We start from the raw sequence: 22,005 nt of genomic DNA on the forward strand, positions 1-22,005 counted from the left end.
CCAGTTAGATTCACTCTTGGCAAAAATGAAAACTTATGTCACTGTCCCTTCATAGGGGCAGTGAGAAGCTTATGTGATGGAGATTTCTTTATTCCTCACTTGTCAGGTAGACCAGACAGGAAACAGATCTATCTTATTGTGAGGTTATATTAACAGAATCTTGTGAGTCTGAAAGTACAAAACTGCCACCATCTCTTTCTGCAGCCTGATATGTTAGGCAGGGATCCCTTCTCAGTTTCTTTCTTTGCCTGTTACGCAGCTGTGGGCTCCCCCAGTTATCTCACTGTTCTCTAAGCCAGCGGTTGCCAACTGGTGGGCCATGAGAAAATTTTGGTGGGCCGCAGAGAAATCTCACCCCCAGAGCACCCCCACAAAGCAATTAATCCAGGCTATACAGAAACACAAGGCTGCTCAGCCCACATGGCCCTCAGGAACCCTCCCCACCCACTCACTCCTTACCCGGTAAACTTGCCTGCTAAATTGCTATTTTTCCTTTTTCCGACCATCAGGTGTTCTGCTGTGCCAGGAGATTTAGATTAACTAGGAAGCAGGAAATGGTTGGATTTCTTGCTTTCTAGCTAGTCTTTAGATCTTCGACTCAGCACAGCCGAACCTCCCTTAGGACTGAAGGTTTGCTTGCAAGCAAATTCAGTGCAGACTCACGGCAAGCAAATTTGAGAGACTGAGCTAGCCGATGGCAGATAGATAGATCACTGAATGATTCTGTGAGCAACTCAATCTGCCTGCTTTGCCTAATTTTGGGTAAATGTTTTTAAATGTTTTTTAAAATAAAAATAAAAAATTCAATATTTACATGCATGGTGTGTTGTGAGTTAATATTGTGAGTTTGCTTGCTAGCAAATTTTATGAATTTGCTTTCAAGCAAATTTTATGTGACAGACTGAGCTAGCCAATGGCAGATAGATAGATCTCTGAATGAATCTGTGATTCTGTGAGCAACTCAGTTTGCCTGCTTTGCCTGATTTTGGGTAAAAGTTGCTCTTTTTTTTATAAAAAAATCAATATTTATATAAATATTTATAATATTTACATACAAGCCATGCCCAGCCAGTCACACGACCACCAAGCCACACCCACAAATTCGGCTACACCCACAGAACCGGTTAATGGTCCCTGGGATCTAAAATTATGAGTTTGGTGGTCCCTGAGGTCCAAAAGGTTGGCGACCCCTGCTCTTAGCAGCATCTCTTTCTCCCATCTCACTGTTCTTCCCACAATTCACTAAATCATTATTTCCTTAGTTGGGGTTTGTTGAAGAGCTGATACTGGCTGGATTCATATAACATGCTGGGCCCAAGCTAAACACACGATAGCTTGGCATGATGCATGACATAGTTTTATCAGATCGCACTTTCACTGTGGTATCCGGAACTGAAGACAGTCAAGTATGCAAAAACAGTAGAATTGAAATTACATTTAAATAAAATTTTATGTTTGACGTGGCATGCAAGTTTAGCACTTACCTGGTATATATAAAAGCATCAAAATCTCTCAAATGAGGAAGCCAGTTTGCACATCAGGGCAGCCATGTTCATAATGAGTACTAATATGCATGAATATGCGTGTATATGCAACAAAAAGGTCATCTTTATTTCAAAGTGATATGAAATGCTGTAGGAGCCGGGTTCTTTTTTATTTGAAAGAAAGCTGCCACTGACTCATCAACTTTTTCTCAAAATCCCCTTAAGTCATTTTTTTTAAAGATGTTGGGATGTGGAAAGAATAAAATAAATTAAAGCAGATTAAAAAAAGCCCTCTTCCCTTCCTGTCAATAATTTCCTTTCAGCTTCACTTGATCCTAGTTTGCATGCCTATGTGCAAAAAATCAGGCCTCCCATAAAGCGTGCTCATCTTTGAGGCGCTTTACAAACAACATATCAAATAATTATTAGGCACAGCTATTAGCGAAGATTAGAAGTGCCTCATGTCTTCCTTCCAGTAACTTTGCCTCAACCCATGAGAACTGAAAAGCAGAAAATTAGAAAACTTCTTCCAGAGATGGAAGGGCTTTTTGCACCTCTCTTTGCAAGAAAACACAATAAAGAACTGCTCCTGATCCTGGTGCCAGCCAACTTGCCAGCTGTGCCCTCTTCTAGGACATTCCGTGCTAGTTCCCACTGCTTACTTTTCCTCCTTAGCAACCATGAAGAATAGGAAGAAAGGGGAAAAAAAGGTATCTAATTTAGCTCCAGAGTTATACCCAGTTTTCCTCCTGAACTAAACTGTCATATCTCTTAAGGATTTCAAAGAAAAGCAATCTATTATTGTGTGATAGGCACTAGTATATTTTTAATAACTTTCTCAGGTCCAACTAGACAATATGGTTTCTGTGTGCAATTCTGTATATCAACGTCTGACCTTGGAGATGTGTGTTTTCTCCAAGTTTTCTCTTCCTAGCCTTGGAGAGTTCTCTGAGTTTGCTGTTAGGTGTTGGGTTCACAAGTGTTGAAAATTGGCCATGTGGAGAAAGGAACTACACAAGAGCACCACATGCCCTAAAATGACCATAAAACAATTAAAAATGCAGAGAAACAATGACTTCCTTGAAACCAAAGTCAACAGTTAAGATGTATGTAGATTACTTGGCAATAATATGAAAATTCTTATATTGCCTTCTTTAGGGAATTAAGTTCCTCTTTAGCTCATTGCTCTGAATTTCTTGCTCTTCTTTTTGAGGTCAGCCAAGGTCAACCACCTGGGCAAAAAGACACCGCCCCCCCCCCCAATAATCTTGGCAGTGGTCATATGAGCCCTACATGGCATACCTACGTTGCCTCACCCTAGAAAACTGCCTACTTGGAATCTCTCGGTTGATCCCAAGTAATTTGCAATGTGTTCTGTTGCCTTGTTTCATAACGAGAATATGTTTTGCCAATGTCTCTTCTCTTTCCTCATGCTAATGCAGTTTCCCAAAATTATAACATCATTCTGGAATGTTGATCCTGTTCTTGGGGCTTTCTGCAAAGAAAATCCACTGGGCTTTTAGTTGCCTTTTCAGACTTGGAGGAGTGGGGTGGTTTGAGATGGTCTCTAAGAGGCCACTATTTCTGTTGGTAGAGAAAGCTTGGGAGGGCAACTTCCCATCCAGGCTGGAGAATCCTGAAATGAGAAGATAGCAAACCAGTTATCACCAGGAGGAGAAACCTGAGAGAGAAACTGAGAAGAAACTCGGAGTTCTGCAGGTGTCCTGGGTGGGGAAGTGCCCAGAGACAGAACACCCTGATCAAAGCTATTGTGCTGACAGAATAGATTAGTATCCAAAGGAGAAGCTTCAGGCAAAACCTGATGGGAATGACAGTAGGGATTAAAGCTGGAAAATAACCTGATCCAGAGGAGTGACTCAGATCAGCATTGTTTGACAAGGGAGAAGGTTTCAGGGATAAAGGGCTGATCCTGTCAAAGATGGGGGAGTGGCAAGAGCCTAAAGCTCCCAGTGTATATCCCCCACCGGAGTTCCCCTGTCTGCAGGTACAGGTGGAACACTTTCTCAACAGGTAAATAAGCAACTTAGTTAAGAGCAGCTCGTTCTTTCTCAACCTGGATTGTTTCAATGCCATGTTATGACCTCTCTCCCACCTTTTTATGAGTCAGACACCTTCAAAGCAGCTATGGTTTTCAACCCACTAAGCTGCCCCAGCTGGATTGGATAATTAGAGTTTTAGAATATTTATCTGTTTACATTTAGGTAGAACTGCATGTATGTATGTGGGAGACATATAAAAAAGCTGAAAATGTTAACCCAATGCTGATTAAGAGTGATTGGGTTGAGGTATGCCTGTGTGTGTAAACATACTGATTTTCATAAAAAAAAGAATGTAGGATAGAATATTCCTTATTGGTCAAGTGTGATTGGACACATAAGGAATTTGTCTCCGGTATATAAGCTCTCAGTATACATACAAATAACAAAATGATAAATCATATATCATAAGATACAATCATAAATCATAAGATACAACCAACAAGTGATAAGTCATAAGATACCAATAGGAATAGATAATAGGATAGGTGCAAAGAATAATAGTAATACAGCCCTACTACAAAATATGTTTAAATTATAATCTGTTTAATTGAAAAAATTCCTATTATGTTTTACAAATGGAAAAAGATGGGGATAGTGCTTGCAAAATAAGAAAAACCAAAACTCAAGAATGGGCCATTACTGAAACCATTTGGCAGTCCAAAGGTACAGAAGGAACGACAACTTTTGGTGAAGACTGAAAGTGACACAGCTTATGCTAAATAAATAAATAATTATCACTGGATGAACTTTTCACAAATATTCCTTTCCTATGAGAGAGGCTTCTGCCTTTTTAACTTTTTTGGAGAATTTGGAACGCAATCCACCATTTTTGGATATGCTGTTGAGTTCTAGTACTAGCTTGCCTGTTTTGTATTCTACAGTTTTCCATCCTCTTGAAGCCTGCTTGGCAGGACAGCCTGGAAAAATAAAGCTTCATGAGACAACTTCTCTCCCTTGGGGTAGAATAGAAATTGGGAAGCCAAGGAAACTGCAGAATAAGCAATGGCAGCTCTTCATATAACAGCATTTTTACCTGCTCTAATCTAAAAGTCTCCAGGTGAAGTGCATAACATAGGAACCATTACAAAAATCAAACATAGAAAATTCTGGTGTAGGAACGGTAATAAAAGGAAATCCATATTTATTTAGCGTATGGCATACCATAGCAATATATATTAACATTTCAACTAGACTAGTAGAACGCAATAAAATACAAATGTTAAAAAGATATATAAATCCATAATTTCAATCTCTTATTTATATATGTGTGTATTAGAGATCTTTTACCAGGGAATCCTAGAGTTCTCTGCCTTCTATCTTTATTCTTAAGCATTCTTCTTTATCTACTCTTACTGATTCTTCTTATTTAGAAGTAAGCAGCATAGGACCCACAGACAGCATGGTGTCCACAGATCCTTTTTGATGATCATCAGACTCTAGTTGTTTAAAATGTTTTGTAAAAAAAAAAAGCTGACAAACCTCTAGCCTCTATCACCATATTTAATTACAGGATAATATTTAGACCCTTAGTTTAGATAGAGGACATTCTTGAGGCTTTAGTAGATGGTCGCCGTGATGGTCATAAATATGAAGACTGACAATTAGTCACTGCTTTCAGTGCTATTGTAAATCAATGGCTGTAAGTTGAGGACTACTTGTATAAGTACAACCTTCCGCAGTAGCATCGACTTTTTTCCCTCCTTCCAGAATGTGGGAACAGATAGCAATTAGCTTGGGTTAAATGTTGCAAAAATGAAGCGGGAAAGAACAGCTAGAAGAAAGAACAGATCAGACTTCAGCCATGGATAGTTAGGATGTTTCTATATAATCTATCAAAGCATGCCTCTGTTGAATTTTGGCTTATGTGAAGTACCCCTGCTGTCAACAGAATGATATTCCATCTGTGTGTAATAACTTTAAATCCCCCAGGCAGATCTCCTGGCTGTAGCCCATAGCTAGCATGCTGATAAGGCCTGGTTAAATGCTTTAAACTGTCATCATGAGAGACCCAGTCCTCTCCCTCAACCTCTTTTCCCTGGACATGCTAAGCCCATGGCGGGGATTAATCCTGCTGTTGCCCATGGCAAGGCCAGGCTAAGACTGTATTAATAATTCACCAAAGAAAAGTTCTATAGATGGAAATGATGTCCTGGCAGAATTCATAAAACATAAATAAAGAAAACCCAGATGGCCTTCATGACCGAGAAGAATGCTTGGGATAGGAAAATGGAGGAAAAATGATTGTTGGCTGGGTTTTGTATTTATTCACTAAGATCTGCTTATTTTAGCCGATCCAAGTTGCATCTTAGCTGATGACAGCCTCTTGCTGGCTATGACTAGGCTCAGAAAGTCAATAGGATTGGGCCCAGTTTGATGGAAGAACCTTTGATGGAAGAACCTTGAGGCTGCAAGCTAGATGGGGATGCTGAAAACACATCTTGGAAGAAAGCCGTTGGCATCTTGATGCCAAGAAGTCATCGAGAGTTAAGCTCAAGTACAGCCTGTATGGTCAAAGCATGTCTCAAATGTTTCTTTCTGTGTGCTTGGAGGCCAAATAGAGGGCTAGCAGGGAGACTCCTACTGATTGCCTCCTTGCCTAACATGTTCACATGAAGTGACTAATATGTACTCAATGTGTTGAAGCATATTACTCTTCAGACACCCACCTTCATATTTGGTAATCATGCTATTTGTCATACTAATCACCATTGTTCTTGCTGTGATTTTCTGGGATGGTAGATGCCTCTGAACAAGTGGATTTTCCAAACTTCAACGATGGGAAAGATGGCAAGTTCCAGCCAACAATTCTCCTTACCTTTAAAGAAAACAAATTCAAGTTTGCAGTGTTTATAACTGAGGTGAGAATACCACTAGAATTACTTCTTATACACCAGTGTCTGGCAACTTTAAGATGCATGGTCTTCAATTCTTAGAATTCTCCCCAGCTGGGGCAATTCTGGGACTTGAAGTCCATGCATCTTAAAGTTGCCAATGTCAAGAAACACTGGTCTAGAGCCAATCTTCTACTGTTTTGACTCTACCCACATTTATTACTTTTTAAATGAGACACTTGATGTGCCATTAATTATTGCTTGTGGCATTACAGTTTCTGCTGAACTAGATTGAGCCAGTGTGATTGGTTCTTCCTGTCTAACACAGATGAAAACCCAAACCTGCCTTGCAATTATGCAAAATGGAAACAAAAATCTACTTCTGCTTTTCTATTTCATTGTCAGTGTGCTTAAGGGTTTCTTTTGGGAGTATTTTTGAGCTAATTCTATTGTCCAAGCATGGGAGGGAGGGAGACAAGATGCTGTTATCATTGTTCTTGTTACTCTCATTTTCCATCACTTTGAAGTTTTTTAGCTCCCCTGAAAAGCTCCCCAGGAAGAGTTGTCTGATGGTATCTTCTCTTAAGAATGGAAGTGTAGGAAGCCCAGAAGCTATAGATGTCTGGGAAAGAAGATAAAAGGTAAGAAGAGATGTAAGTTTCCCCTGTCATGTCTTTTCCAACTCCAGAGGGTGGTGCTCATTCCTGTTTCTTAGCTGAGGGAGCCAGCATTATCCAAAGACATTTCTGTGGCCACATGGTTAGCTTGACTATATGCCCAGGCATACAGAACACTTACCTTCCCATCAAAGTGGTACCTATTTATCTACTTTCAAACTGCTAGGTTGGTAAACTGCTAGGTTTCAAAGAAAAAAAAAGCCAAAGCCTAGGTTTTGTAAAGTTGCTAGGTTTCAAAAAAAAACCTAGATTTTGTAAAAACTGCTAGCTTGGAAAAGAACACTGTGTACTAAATCACAGAACAAAACATTCACACTTACACATCAGCCACCTTGTGACCAAGTGAAAGGCATTCTTCTCAGGAGAACTGCAACAAGCAATTGCAAAAATGAATGCTCTTTCAATAAATAGTCTTGGTGGACAAACAAAAATACACAAGAATTTTTCAGCACAGACCCCATTCTGAAAGACCTTTCCTAGATTGAGAAAGTACATTTGTGGTACAGTCAGAAAACACATGGAGTGTAAGTAAAACTCATGGTTTTCTTTCTGTAGGTGGAAATAAATTCCAAACCCATTTATCCCTCATTTCTCCATAAAGTAAGCAGTGGAAAGCATGAGGGGTGTGGAAGAACCTCAAGTATTTCAAAAAATGCACCCAATCTTTATAAACCAAAAAGGGTCCGGAATGGAGATTTGGCCTTAACTATGTATATTTGCAAAGTAAGCAATACTGATGTTTGCTCAAGTAGAAGAAACTCCAGGTGGGGAAAAAGTAAACCTTTGTTAAGTAGGTACAGTTGGTGTCAGGCTCTAAAAAAACCCAAAAAGGTCACACTTGAGATTCTATTGAGCAGATTTCTTTATTGTTTCTCACCTGTAGACAGAATCTTGCCAAACTAAAGCAGACTAGTTGCATCATAAAACATGTATTCTGGGAACTATTGGAAAGGAAGCGTCTTCACCCTCTGTCTCTCACACAAACTGTCTAAACTGAGTTGTCTCTTGCTCCTCTGGAATGCACTCCCTCCCTCCTGGGAATCTGGACAACATTCCATTACAGTTGAATAGTGTAAGCAGGCACACTTTGCTACTATATTCAACTTGTCCCGTTTACAGATATGACATGGGCATACCTATCACTGTGTCTCCATCCAACCACTATATGCTGATATAATGGTAAGTATTTGAATAAAAAAAAAAGAGAGCCTTAATGAGAGTAGAATATGCACATGGGTCTTTCAAACAAAGGAGGTTCACTGTCTTTTTTTTTCCATTTCCCCCCAAATCATTTCCTGAATTATTTTAAAATTCAAAGCAAACATCCCCATCCGCTGATTGTCTGGATGGAAACAGAAGTAAAATGCAAATCAAATATGGATAGATCTTGTTGTCTTTCTGATGTTTGGATGTTAAGATGGCCGCGCATTCACATGCTGCATCTCAGTGCTCTTCGACTTGGTGTTTTTTATGGATGTTTTTGTGTGGATTATCCTGTATTGTGAACACCTCCTGCGGGGTATGGTTGGTTGTGTTTAGCTTAATTTTTTTTCTTTTTCTTTTTTAGTGGTGTTTGTCTAGTTTTACTTGTGGAAGAGAACCTCATTTCGTTGCACCCGCTTGCGAGTGTAATGACAAATAAATTCTTATGTCTTATGTCTTATGGCTAGGGGAAAAAATATAATCCTGCAATTCATAAATAAAATGTTTGTTTCTAGCTTCAGTTTTCTTTGGCATGTACGAACCGATACCTAGGAAGGCAGTTAAGTCCCCCTCTTTGTCACATCTAAAACAGTTCTGACTACTTAAAAAAGTACAGAAAGACAATTGTTCCATTGGAAAATATGGTGAATCTTAACCCCAAGACCATTTGTTTTTTTTAAAAAAGGCACCACCGGAGAAGGAAAAAACACAACCAATTAAATCTCTTCAACATTATTTACAGATGATGGTGCCAACTTGCGTTCGGGTAGATCCAAGTTCATTAGATGTCAGCATTAACAATACTGCACTTGGCAATCAAGACAGAACTCAGACTGTTAGTCATTAATCACCATCTGACAGGCCCGAAGCAGAAATTCAGAAAATGGCTCACACGTGTCTCATCCCCAGTAACTCTCCCTGTTGCAATGACGGCTCTCTCATGCCACTGACTTACTGCTTTTCAACAGCACAGCTCAGGTGATAAGGCCCTTATTTTGTTCTATGTATATTTATGGGAACCAAAGGAAAGTGGGCATGTGTCTTAAGTGCATGTGATCAATGCAAGATTTGTTTATAACAAATAGGTTTATTGTTCATATGTACTGAAAAGTTGTCTCACCAGCATATTTATCTGTTTTTGCAGATATGTAGCCTTGAAACTAGATGCAGTACAAGTGACCTTTAGAAGTTCTTCACCAATTTAGGGGCAGAGAAATTCGAGGATTTTCTTCTTCTGAATTTCCAGGGAATGGAGCAATTCTTCCATGCTTTCTCAAGAGTGGGATTTATCTTTAACAAATGTAAATCAATGTTTCTCAACATTACTACTTTTAAGATATATGGATTTCAACTTGCAGAATTATGAGAGTTGAAGTTCACACCTCTTAAGTTGCCACATTTGAGAAAGACTATGTTTGAGTAATCCAAAGATTCTGGAATCAAAAGTCAGCTCCAAAGAGGGGAGTGTAAAGGAATTCAGTGTGTCTTCCAATTTTTAAAAAATGTTTTCTTCCACTGAAAAGGAGCCTCCCATTCCACCCTGTTTAAACTATTAACATGATTGGGGTGCACCTGGGTGGAATTTCTTTCTGGTGAAGTTGTATTGTTGGAATTGGGGTAGAATTTGAATATGTTTGTGTTTGACTTCTCAATCAATGATCTCCCTTCCCAGTTTTCCCTGTTTCTTAGTTGAAAAATGTGAAAAAAAAAGAGAGACATATCTATAGATATCATGTAGATAGTGCCTAACTAAAGTCAATGTTAGGAAAAAATGTTTCTTGTGAAGTTTTCACTTTTTTCACTTTTTGGGGGGGGGAGAGGAAGAAACCCAACTTATCTATTTTCACCAAGTCAGAGAATTGATTAAAAATGCAGAAGAAAAGTTCAATACAAGTGCCAAGGCTTTAATTTCTCAGCACCATTGGTTTGAGAACTATAAGGAAAGCCATGCGTCCAGGAGATGGCAACTCAGAATGACAGAGTTGGAAGGGACCTTAGAAGTGTTCTAGTCCAACCCCCTGCTTAAGCAGGAAACCCTATGCAATTTCAGACAAATGGTTGTCCAATCTCTTCTTAAAAACTTCCAGTGTTAGAGAATCAAGATTTCTTTACTTTTGTACGTGATTGTTCCATCTCTGGACATTCTATAAATAATATCCTGGACACTCCTTCTCGTAAATCGTATATGGACTTTTCTTGGGCATTTGTGGCGTCTCGCATAATTAGTGCTAACCCTATAAACTTCATCAAACTCCCTTAAGATGTCATCTTTGTCCTTTTCCAATAATCCAGCCAGTATTTCCGCCATTAGTTGTTCCAGGTCTTCTTCTCTGGATTCCACTACATTTTGGAATCTCAAGTATGTAGCCGCCTTGTCCATCTCTAGGTAGACCAGTGAGTCCTCCATTTCTTTGCTCGCATTCTTTAATTCTTCATCTACCCTTTCTAATTTCCTTTCAGTTCATTCAGTCCTTTTCTCTACCTCTTTTATTGTTGCTTCATTTTTCTCCAAGGTCTGCTGTAATATTCCAACTTTCTCCTCTACTTTAGAGATGTCCGCTTTCATTTCTGCTTTTAATTTCCCCAGTAAGAGAACAAAGGCGAGACTACAAGTTCTTAGCAGCTCACTTAAATCAGAAAAGAATTGCATTTAAATGGCTAATCCCAGAAGGGATGTTAGTGTCTTGGAAAGAAAGGAAAATTAAAATAGATTCCATGGAAAAGGCCCAGGAATTCTATGAGCGGCTGGTGGGTCCGGAAGACCAGAGCAGTAAGGAGGAACTGGAAACAAACTCCCAGGAAGATCACGGTTATTACAAAAATAAAGATGGAACTGTAGGAAATCAAGGAAATACTCATTTACATCAGGAGACAGAAGAAACTACACACTTTCAGGCACAAGAAGAGATCGGAGTCGTTACAAGACAAAGAGTGAAACAGAATTAATTAAATGGAAGAAAAAAAACTACTATCAATTAATATAAATGGCTTAAATTCGACAATAAAAAGGAAAAGGATATTAGCTAAACTAATCAAACAAAATGCCGATATAATATGCCTACAAGAAACTCACATAAAGAAAACATGAAAAACACCTAGAATGTCTGAAATTAGGGAAGCTATTTACCGCACCAGCAGATACAGGAAAAAAGAAAGGGATTGCAGTATATGTTAAAGAGGATTTGAAAGCAGATTTAATATGGTCAGATTCTGAGGGAAGAACTCTGGTTTTGCAGATCTGGATCAATGCCATCCCAATTCTCTTAGTGGTAATCTACACCCCGAACGGAGATCAAAAAGAGTTTTTTAAGCATCTTTATGGAAAAATAGTAGGATTGGAAAAAAGAAATATTTGTATCATAGGAGACTTCAATTCTATTGCTGATTATCAAAAAGACCACAGTAATGGGGGGAAGAATAAAGGGGGGGAAAGAGAGCTTCCCAAGACTTGTAGGGAAATGATGAAGCAGTTAAATTTGACTGATATATGGAGAAGATTACACCCCGAGAAAAAACAATTCACATTCTACTCAAATCCCCATCAAATATGGACACGAATTGACATGGCATGGATGAATGGGGAAATAGCAAATGAGATAAAAGAGATTGAAATTTTACTTAATGAATGGACAGATCATAATCCAATTCAGATAATATGGAAGGGTAGGGAAAAACCAAAGAAAATATGGACGCTAAATACTCAATTAATAAGAGAAAAAGAATATACTAACAAACTCAAGGAGGAATTAAATTATTTCTTAAACAAAAATGGTAATGGAGTAACTACGAAACAAAACATTTGGGATACAATGAAGGCAGTAATAAGAGGTATAACAATCTCTTATAATGCCAAGAGGAATAAGGAAAAATATGCCCAGCAAAATAAATTACAACAAAAAATTAAGGAAATAGAAACTCAATTACAGAGTACCCCAAAGGATTCAAAATTGCAAAATCAGATAATGATAGCTAAACATAAATTGAATTTAATTGAACAAGAGAAAATGATTATAAATTTGAATTTGACTAGACAAACTTATTTCGAGCATGCTAATAAGCCAGAAAGATGGCTATCTTATAAACTAAAAAAAAGGAAAGAAAAGAGATTGATATATCAGCTAATAGATGGAAAGGGGGATATACAGCAGGAGGTAGAACAGAAAAAAGAAATTGCTCATAAGTATTTTGAAGATTTATATAAAAAGGAAGATGTTAATGAGGATGGAATAAGAAACTATTTAGATGAAGGGAAGGATAAAGCAATTGGGGAAGAAATGGTAGAACTATTAAACAAAGACATTACTTGGTTGGAATTGAAATCAGCAATAGAGAACCAGAAAAACAACAAATCCCAGATGGGATTCCAGGGGAGCTGTACAAGGCAATTGCAGAACAAATTGGACCTCTTATGGTGGAAGTTTTTAATGATGTTTTATTGGCAGCCAGGATGCCGGACTTGATTTTTTAAAATGATGTTTTATTGGCAGCCAGGATGCCAGGCATTGATTTCGCTGATCCCGAAGGAGGATTCGGATCTCCGATATATAAACAATTATAGGCCGATTCCACTGTTAAACACCGACTACAAAATATTTACTTCTATTATAGCAAGCAGACTAAAAAGAATGCTAAACGTGCATATACATGAAGATCAAAATGGATTTCTCCCAACCAGACAAATTAGGAACAATTTAAGAATAGTACTAGATGTCTTAGAATTTTAAGAAGCTCACCCCGAAAAACAAATTGCACTTATGTTTTTAGATGCAGAGAAGGCTTTTGACAATTTAAATTGGCAATTTTTAATCCAAAAAATTTATAATATGAATTTAGGCACCAAATTTGAAAATATTATAACAACTATTTATGATACACAACAAGCTAATATTATAATAAACGGGGAATATACTCGCCCAATAAAAATAGAAAAAGGAGTCAGACAGGGCTGCCCACTCTCACCCCTGCTCTTCATATTATCATTAGAAACATTATTAATGCGAATTAGACAGAACCCAGATATAAACGGATTAAAGGTTAAGAAAGAAGAATATAAGTTGCAAATGTTTGCGGACGATATGATTTTTTTTCATTGAGGAACCAATAGAAAGAGGACAAAAATTAATGAATGAATTAACAATTTGGAGCAGTAGCAGGAAGAAAACTAAATGACTAAAAATTTAACAGAAAAACAGAAAATAGAGTTAGAAGAAGTTATGGAAATACAAGTGACAAAGAAAGTTAAATACTTAGGAATATGGTTGACAGCACATTGTAAGACACTCAAGGAAAATAATTATGATAAATTGATGTAACAGGTAAAGAAGGATTTAGAATCATGGGATAAGCTGCAACTTTCATTATTGGGCAGGATCGCTGTCATTAAAATGAATATTCTTCCAAAATTTCTATATCTATTTCAGACAATCCCAATTAAAGTACACAATTTTTTTTTTTTTGAAGAACTCAACAAAATAACTGTTAAATTTATTTGGCAAGGGAAAAAACCTAGAATAAATTTAAAGGCAATGCAGGATATGAAGAGCAGGGGAGGACTGGCACTTCCAAATTGGGAGTTGTATTATATTGCTGCCTCTTTAGTATGGTTGAAGGAATGGGTGAATTTAACTAACAAGAGAATATTATTTTTAGAAGGCCATGATTTGCAGAGGGGGTGGCACGCTTTTTTATGGGATGTAGGGAAAACTAGGCAGAAATATTTTCACAGACATCTAATCAGAGACTCATTATTAACTAATTGGAAGAAAATACGGAAAAAAACACTATTTAAAAGTACCAATCTGGATTTCAACAATGGAGGCGATGATCCACCCAAATAATCTGGATATCACTAAAATGATTAAATATAAGGACCTATTGGATACACAAGGAAATTTGAAATCGCGGCAAGAACTTCAAGAGCGAGGACAAAAAATTGATCAGTGGGCATACCTTCAAATTCAAAGTAGATATAAACAGGACAAGAAAGAATTCGGAATCAACAATAAATTCCAGCAATTAGATAAAATTTTATTAGGATCAGGCAAAAAATATATAACAAAATTTTATAATTATTTATTAGAAGTCGAATTAGAAGAAGAAATTGTAAAAGGGAACATGATTGCCTGGAGTAGGAATGTAGGACGTAGCATCACCTTAACAGAACGGGAAAAGGTCTGGGGTAGAAACAATAAGATTACAAAGTCGGTAGCATATAAAGAAAATGCCTATAAAATGTTTTATAGATGGCACCTTCCTCCTTCAAGATTAGCGAAGATGCACCCCAATATGAGTCTGAATTGCTGGAAATGCAAAAAAAAAAGAGGGAACTTTTTTCCATATGTGGTGGTCCTGTATAGAAGCTCAAAAATATTGGCAGGAAATTAGAATTTGGCTGGAAAAAATGACAAGAGAGCAGATCGAATTCAAACCAGAGTCCTTTCTGTTAGGGATCTTTGACAAACAAATATCAAAAAAAGCGAAGTACATAATAATACACATTTTGACAGCGGCCAGATTAGCTTTTGCCCAATGTTGGAAGCAGCCTCAGGTTCCATCAGAGGAAATGATCATTCAAAAAATTTCAAGTTGTGCAGAAATGGACAAATTAACTTTGGCACTAAAAAATAAAGGCACCTCAATATACTACAATAGCTGGAACTGCTGGTACAAATGGATAAACCAAAGATAGATTTTATACTATAAGGCAAAAGAGGATAGGATAAACGCATAGCAGTGATATACAGATATATGTATATCTGTTAGGTGTGTGTATATGGCATAAATTAAGGGTTAAAAAAAAAGAGAGATCTTACAAACTGTTGAAAATGAGAATGTTTTTTATTGCTTTCTATTTTTTCTTTCTATTTTCTTCTCCTTTTCTTTTCTTTCACTTGTGTATGTGTTGTTGGTTTGTTTTAATTGTAAAATTAATAACATTTATTTATTAAAAAAAAACTTCCAGTGTTGGAGCACCCACAACTTCAGTTGTTCCACCAATTAATTGTTTTAACCGTAAGGAAAACTCCCTAGAGCCTCCATCACTGCATCAGTGACGATGACTCTTGAATCTTCGTTATTTTTGTAGCTTTTACTCCCAAGCTCTTTTGAGAGGTAGCAAGCAAGAATAAAAAATGTCATTTGTTTTTAGAAATTTATGAAGTTTTGGGGAATTCTACAGGCTCACTACAAAACCAGCACACTTGCATGAGCACAGCACTTTCATTTTCTTCCATTCATTTATGTCCAATTCTTGGAGAAAGCCTGGATAAGTCCCTGCAGTTTTCTTGGCAAAGTTTTTCAGGATGGGGTTGCCCTTATGTTCTTCCGAGGGCTAAGAGAAAGTGACTATCCCAAGGTAGGACTAGAACTCTTCTGGTTTCTACCTGATCCTCTAACCAAACTGACTTAAATATTTACCTTCTGCTAAGTAATGTGAGGGGTCCTTGGTGCTCTCTGAGCTTGCTTGTTTTCTTGCAGACGTTTCATTACCCAAACTAGATAACATCTGTGCTAGTCCAGTGAGACTACCAGTGACTAGCACTGATGATGTTACCTAGTTTGGTAACAAAACGTCTGCAAGAAAACAAGCTGAAAGAGCACCAGGGACTCCTCATGTCAACCTTAGCTACAAATATTCTTTATTAGTAAGTGATTTCCTTTGCACCAGAGAAGCTTCCCTTCCAAAGGAATCTTTTGGTAAGCACATGGGAAGATGAGTGGAATATGTCTTGGCTTGAACTGCAGCATCTTCTGAGATGGGCCAAATCCTCAGGATGCTGGTGGAAGTCCTACTGGATGAACCCAAGGAAAGGAAAACGGGGGTCTGACTTGAGAGTTTGCAGTGGGAAATTTATGTGGAGGTTTTTTCTTTACTTAGTTTTCTAGACACCAGCCCTGTGGACAACTGCCAACATGCCAGGTCATCTTGTCCATAAATAAAAGGAGCAATGTTTCCAGCCCCAGAATCCCAATTTATAATGGGAAAATGTTTAATGGCCTCACTAAACCACAATTCATCCAGGGATAGAAATTATACTTGCTTCCAAAAAGAAAAAAACCCACAACCCTAACCACACTTGAGGAGTGCTTGGAAAGGTTTGGACAGACTGGATGGGGGTCAGGGGAATCTGGGGGTGACTAGGACTCCACAGTATTCTGGGATTTTTGACTCTCAGACACTACTAGATGAGTAAACTGCAAGAAATGCATAAAAGAAAAGAAGCTGCAAGCTGTTCAAATAGAAGCACTCCAAAATTGATTAAAAGGGTTGGGGAATGCAGAAAGCAGCTTAGAAGTTACCCTTGCCAGGTGATATACTACACCTTTGGGCCACATTCTGCAACGGTGACCTGTGGGAATTCATTCTCAGAGTGAGAGTGTATGTCTTTTATTGGACGGTTCTGAACCACTCTCTTTTCTCGTTCCAGCATCCATTTCCCCAAGCACCAAGGAAACAAGAGCCAGCTCTCTCCTAGGACTTGGAGTAGATCGTCTGTAGAAGACTTTGCGACAAGATCATACACCATCATACCCTGCCACAGACCCAGGACAGAAAGGAGTGTAAATTGCATAAAAACACACTTGCTAATATGGAACCCTTAGTGATATCTGAACTTGTTTGTTTGCATGCAGATGTGTCATTATCTGACTAAGTAACATCATCAGTGTTAATGAGTGTGAGATTTGCTCTCTGTTTACATATAGTAGCTTGTCCTGCCTGTGTTGGTGGGAGTGTGGTTTTCTCCTTGGTAGGTCCTTGATTTGGGTGTTGTGTTTGCTTGCTTGCTTGTTAATCCCTGCTTATCTGGGAGTTGGCTGCTGGAAAGGATGTGTTCTAGCCTTTTTGTTTTCTCCTTTTTAATTGTCTCTTTTGAATGGCGTGTAAATGTGGTTTATCTTGATATGTCTGTTGATGGCTGATTTGTCTTGCAGGAATTCCCTAGTGTATTTGGATATAGCTTGGTCTATGATGCTGGGTTTCCAACTGAAACTATGATTTAATCTGTCTGCTGTAATGAAGCAAATCCCCACACTCACTAGCACTGAGGATGTTACCTTGGCAGGTAGTGAAACATCTGCAAGCAAACTATCAGTTGCAGAGAGCATCAAGGCCTGCACAGTTCAACCCTGAGCTATAGGTATTCTCTTCTATTGTTTTTCCTTATAATTAAACATTTCTGGTCAGCTATATAAGATATGTTTAAGATTAGATTTCCCTCCAGTTTAAATGGAGACTCGCTTTCCCAGCACCATCAGTCTTGTTAATGTTTGTCAGGCCATGATGCAGAGGAAAACAATGTGAGAGAGAAAAAAATATTCACCTGGATGGAGTACAAGTCAAGACATCATTTACCTGCAGTTGCATCACTTCTACTTTCATATTCTTTTCAGAATTGGATAACTCTTCTTGTCAGTCTGTTGAGTGGTGAGCTGAGAGAAAGCAGGAGCTGATTATTCTGGAAATGCATAAAAAGAGTTTTCCAGCACGACTGCTGACTTTAATCCAAGCAGCTGTGTTCTTTCACTTTGGCATCTAAACCCATTGTGTAAGTTCTGGGCTTGAAGGAAGCTAGTGGTGTATATTTGTCATTGCCTAAGAAATAATGAGAAGGGGAAGGAGGCCCCTTGCTTAATCAGACCAGCGAAAGCTACAAAATGGCTGTTGAAACAGAGAAAGAATAAAATGAGACAAACCAAAGCAGAGCTGAAAGCTGAAACAAAGGGAGAGTGAAAAAGTCACAGCCAGCAAGGGATGCCTACAGCATGCTAAAGAGTGTGGGTTTCCCTTTAGATATCAAGGAAAAGTCTAGGGTCCAAGTCAGAGTATATATGAACAATGGATTGTGAATACCAGCCTTGTAAAAAAAAAAGAAAGAAAAAAAGTTAGTAGCTGGATCTAAGATCATGCTGTGGTATTGGGGTAAGAAAAATTAAGAGTTCTTTCTTCTGTAGCAAATTGCTGTTGTTCTATGTTGAATGTAGTGTGTGTGTGTATAAGCGTTTAAGCAGAATACTTAGTTTTCCTCTTGTCAGCCTCCTGTCAATATAACGGCCTAAAATTCCATTACTTGCCTGTATGAAGTTTATTATTACCAAAGGTAACCCAGTCCCGATTAAATACTGGTTTTAAATACAACAAACTAGGACAGTCAATAGGTAGAGGAAGGTTCAAAAGTCTCTGGATTCAAAAAATCTACTTTTGGCATTTTGTTTAACTAAAAACACACAGAATGTATCCAGATCAGGATAGTGGAAGGTATGAAACTATTAGCATTGCCCCGCAATGATCTCCTGCTGATGAAAATGTCCTTCTCACCTCAAATAATTTGTCTCACTCCCTAAAACATAGCCAAAATGAAACAGCCAAGAATTAAAAAAAATAACTAAAAAATTCCTTCCAAAATTGGGTACAGCTATAGCAGATGCAATAATTCTGCGTGTTAATGAGACAGAGAGGGAGGGAGAGAGGGAGAATGAAAAGGGGAGGGTGGGGGAGGTATATATTATACCCTCTCTCACCTGGACCTGCTTGAGAAGTCCCAGCCAACTAATTGCATTTCTCCAGATCATCTCTTCCAATAAATCAGAATTCCAGAACCCTTTCAACTTTGCAAGCTGATATCTCCTAATAATGAGAAAAATGAAAAGCTATGTCTTTCTGGAATCTACCCAGAACAATAAATCTCCAAAGTAAAAACACACCCCAGATTTCCAAGTGCATTTGTTTTTCCCAATATTGTTTTAGCAGAGTAACCTTGCTGCAATAAACCCGGTCCTTGTTAGATGGTAATGTCCACTAGTCTTCTGACAGATGATACCCAGTATAAAGAAAGGCAGCTGGAGTCAACATGCCTAGGAGGAACTAACCTATGGATCTATCAGTTGGCTTCATGCGTGTGTTTCCTTTGGTTTGCTAAGATTAATAGTGTGGCCAACATCGGTTTCCCATTTCCCCTGTTTTCTTAACCTACAAAAGAGACTTCTGTGTGTGTTTTTCTTTTATTTTTATTCTCAAGGTAGTTGAGAATTTCTTTTGAATTTCCCCAATGGAGTTTTTAAATTTACTTTTTTGTTGAAGATGAAGGAAGGGCACTGATGCTGGGAGTGTTCTTTTGGATTTCACATTTCAATACCACATTGAACCTTCTCTGGCTGCCTGTACTGATATAAGTTCCTCTGAACCAGGACTTATCCTGTGCAAGTTTCTTGGATAGGCTGCTTAGCTCTCTTCATCATCTACATCAGCAGCACATGAGACAAAGCTGCCTCAGAGAAGAACTTTGCAAGAGCATGTCCACACTCATTAAGAACCAGGCCAAACAATACTAAAGTGGCAGTAATGGCAATTTCAAAGTTGTTGCTTATTAATCACTCTGTCAATCTTGACAGGGCTAGTCACTCCAAAGAATCCAGCTATCTGGGGAAAAGGAAAAAGAACCACCTGGGGACTGTCTAACTACCCACAAGAAAAAGGATTTGGTCAATCTGCAAGAAGTTTTGCAGTACAGATTGTCCTTGACTTGGTTATTCATTTGATAACCAAAGTTACAGTGGCACTGAAAAAAGTGAGTGACATTAGCAGCATCTCCATGGTCACATGATCAAAAGACTTGGAAATTGGCTTGTATTTATGATGGTTTCAGTGTCCTGGGGGCCACACGATCAGTTTTTACGAACTGTCAAAGTCAGTTGGGAAGCCAGATTCACTTAACAACTGTGTTACTAAATAGCTGCAGTGATTCATTTAACAATGGAGGCAAGAAAGGTCGCAAAATGGGGCAAAACTAACTTCTGTTGGCAATGGAAATTTTGAGTTTGGTTGTGGTTGTAGGTCAAGGAGTACCTGTGTGTTCCCCACTCTTTGGATTTTGGGAGCTGATTCAGGAAACTGCTGAGTAGAGGGGAGGCATATGCAGCTCTCATCAATAGTCCCAAAGCCAGGATTTCTGGAAGTTTGCATTATTTACAGGAATTGGGTATGTCTAGTTTAATGAAAAGAAGGACTAGGGGTGACATGATAGCAGTGTTCCAATATCTCAGGGGTTGCCACAAAGAAGAGGGAGTCCAGCTATTCTCCAAAGCTCCTCTGAAGGAAGCAAAGGATGGAAACTTATCAAGGAGAAAACCAACCTAGAACTAAGGAAAAAATTATTGGCAGTTAGAACAATAATCAGTAGAATGACTTGGCTCCGGAAGTTGTGGGTGATCCAACACTGGAGATTTTAAGAAGAGATTGGACAGCCATTTGTCTGAAATGGTACAGGGCTTCCTGCCTCAGCAGGAGGTTAGGCTAGAGGACCCCCAACTCTTATTCTGTTATGGTAGGCTGGAGAACAAGCTGGCAGCACCTATTGGCCAATGAAACTTCAGGAACCTGCCAGACATGGACATGTGTACTTGTTCGTGTGTCTGTTTCTTCATGGATTCGGTGCTCCTAGAGACTGGAGGCCTGCATAGGGCTAATTCTTTGGTGGAAAGCAGATCTGGATCTCCTGCTACCAGGCATGCTAGAGGAAGAAAATAGTTTATATTTGGCTCAATTGCAAAGTGGTTGGAAAACTGAAAGTAACTTTTTGGTATGAGTTAATGGCGATTGGTTTTCTTACTGGAAAACAGAATCCTATATGCTGAGCTTTGGGTTCGATAAAGGGAATGTTAAAACTGATGGCTTTTCAGCTTCTCTCAGTAGCCCAGATGAGCAGGTGTGACATTGACAAGTTCTATGAGTTTTCCCCATTTCCCCCCTAACGTCAACTAGTCAAGCATAGTCCCAGGGTGTTTGAGTGTTTAAAATTCTTCTCCCTTTGTGCGAAATGGGGTCAGGGCTGGTTTGTTTTTTGTTTGCAGCAGCTCTGCAGTGATTTTCAACTCACATCAAAAAGGAAGGCTAGCAAGGATCTTCAAATTGCTTCTGAAGGATTTCTGTAATGAAAACAATACCGGCACCAAGTGCTTAATCGTTGAAGTGCTACAGGATGCTCAGAGTGGATGTGGAAACACAGGCTCATGGATTTGGCTACATCCTTAGGGAACTCTTCCAGTTGCAGCCAGCAAGGAGGCCATTCTGTCTAAGGTGCATGCCTGTCTCCATATTTTCACTTTTTCTCTGGCAATGTATTTTTTTCTTCAGTGGGCAACAGGCGATTACCTTATCAGCTAGCATAGAAAGACAAATATATCCAGAGGATGCTCTGTGGTCCCCTTTGCCACTGGCAAAATAAACTGATTTAATTAAAGATCAGAGGCTCAGGCCTTGTCTCACATCCCTTTCTTGTTCTAGCAGCTTTTCTCTGCTCTTTCAGATCCTACAGTGATTGGCAGAACTGTCTGGAGACAATGAGGCATAGTGGGCTCACCTCCCAGTGAATCACAGATGAGACAGGTGAGGGTTGAGCAAGCTCAAGGAGAAATCCAGACGGGTGAGTGAATGAGTGAACAAATGAATTAATATCCACAGCTCTGCATGGAAGAAGAAAGAGAATCGCCCTCCTCTGAATGTTCCCCACTGCTGTGAGGCACTAAGGCTGCAGAGATGTCCCAGTGAAGATGACTAATGGGTCCTGGATATAGATCAAAGGCAAGCCAGGCTTAGCTTGATCTCTAGATGCCTGCCCGTGCTTGCACAGAGAAAACATTTCTTTGGATGTTTCCATTTCAGCAGGTCAGTGGAAAGAATCTCTCTCCATTGATAGATCTGTGGTAAGGCTGTATAAGGGGCCCAGGTGTTAGGCGATGCAGATGGCAGCCCCCC

General features: G+C 38.9%; 1 long non-coding RNA gene across 3 annotated transcripts in view; it reads left to right on the forward strand.

Annotated features, from left to right (window-relative positions):
- The window catches only part of LOC148130029 (uncharacterized), a 33,109-nt gene that overhangs the window by 1,773 nt on the left and 9,331 nt on the right, over positions 1–22,005 (forward strand). The window contains exons 2-5 of one of the 3 annotated variants that reach the window (XR_015750354.1): positions 6,284–6,402; positions 6,903–7,016; positions 8,172–8,231; positions 21,557–21,636. This is a non-coding gene — a long non-coding RNA (uncharacterized LOC148130029). The remainder of the gene's footprint in view (positions 1–6,283; positions 6,403–6,902; positions 7,017–8,171; positions 8,232–21,556; positions 21,637–22,005) is intronic. The other 2 variants (XR_015750353.1, XR_015750355.1) reach the window with 2 other exon arrangements.

Source organism: Notechis scutatus, chromosome 7 (assembly GCF_049901735.1).
Source record: "Notechis scutatus isolate UNSWTSFEM ecotype Mainland chromosome 7, rNotScu1.2, whole genome shotgun sequence".
Lineage (NCBI taxonomy): Eukaryota > Metazoa > Chordata > Lepidosauria > Squamata > Elapidae > Notechis > Notechis scutatus.